Here is a 1,195-nt window from a genome sequence, read left to right as displayed (position 1 = left end):
GTCGAAGAGCAAATCAGAAACAAGTAACCGCAGTTGTTTAGTTGACGGACTTGTAGCGAAATTTTGAGGACAAAATTTTTATAAGGGGAAGGTAAATGTGAACCCCGAATCCCAATTTCTCTACTTGAGTATGTTCCCTATTGAGATTAATGTGATGAGTAGGTTGATGTAGAAACTAGGGTGAAATGCTAGAGAAAAGAGTGGAAATTAGAAGAAAAGAGGAAATTTGGAAGGTTAACTTTTGGGGAAAATTTTGAAAATTTGGCTAAGTATAAAATTTTGTGTATTAGAGTGGTGTTGATGCGTTGGAAGAGTTGTTGATGAAGGCATGCGGCTGAAGAAGGAAAAAGGAGATGATGCATTGGAAGGCACACGGGTGGGTGAGGCATGCATGGAAAGACAACCATGCATCGAGCAACCTCGGCCAGCACCTAGACCATGCATCGAGCAGCCTCGGTCGAATGCATGCGTCGAGTGGATACGTCCGTGCATTGAGCGCACTGTCGAGCGGCCATGCCCATATGGTGAGCACCCTGCCGAGCAACTATGTTGTGCGTCGAGGTCCCTTGCCATGCAGCCAAACGCGCAGCCCATGCCATGCACCCATGTGAGCGAGCGAGCGATGGCCAGCACACGTCGCACGCCCATACGCCTAAGCACCCGGCCAAGCATCAAGGTGCCGCGCGTAGTCCATGCAGCCAAGCACACCCATGCGTCGAGCAGCCAACGCGCTCATGCGTCGAGCGGCCAGCCCATGCAGCGCGCCTATATGTTAGCGATGGTTAGCTCTTTGCGATGGTTAAGTTGAATTACCATGATAGTGAATTGGCTTGCTATGTATTGAGTAGAGGCTATGCATTGCTTATGGACTAGGCGTTAAGCAACCAAGAGTTGGATGCATACAAGGATGAAATCATCAGGATAACATCATCAAAACCATGTGTCTTCTTGGGAGGAAAGCTTTAAGCCTTAAGAATTTGAGGTGGTGGCATCAGATTGGAGGCCCATGCATTGGCAACATGGGAAGAAGACACTTAGCTTGCGATGACCACAACATTGCGTTGATGAGGTGAGAAGGAGACGCTTGGCCATGGAGCCAAGTAGGTGGTGTCAACTTTGGAGAAGGTTTGGACGCCTATAAATAGAGCCAAGAGACTTCTTTTTTAGTTCACAATTAAAAAATACCGTAAAAAGA

The sequence above is a fragment of the Benincasa hispida genome, unplaced genomic scaffold (assembly GCF_027475165.1).
Source record: "Benincasa hispida cultivar pf3 unplaced genomic scaffold, pf3_genome.v1.1 HicScf575, whole genome shotgun sequence".
NCBI classification, from domain to species: Eukaryota; Viridiplantae; Streptophyta; class Magnoliopsida; order Cucurbitales; family Cucurbitaceae; genus Benincasa; species Benincasa hispida.
This window is presented reverse-complemented; position numbering follows the sequence as displayed.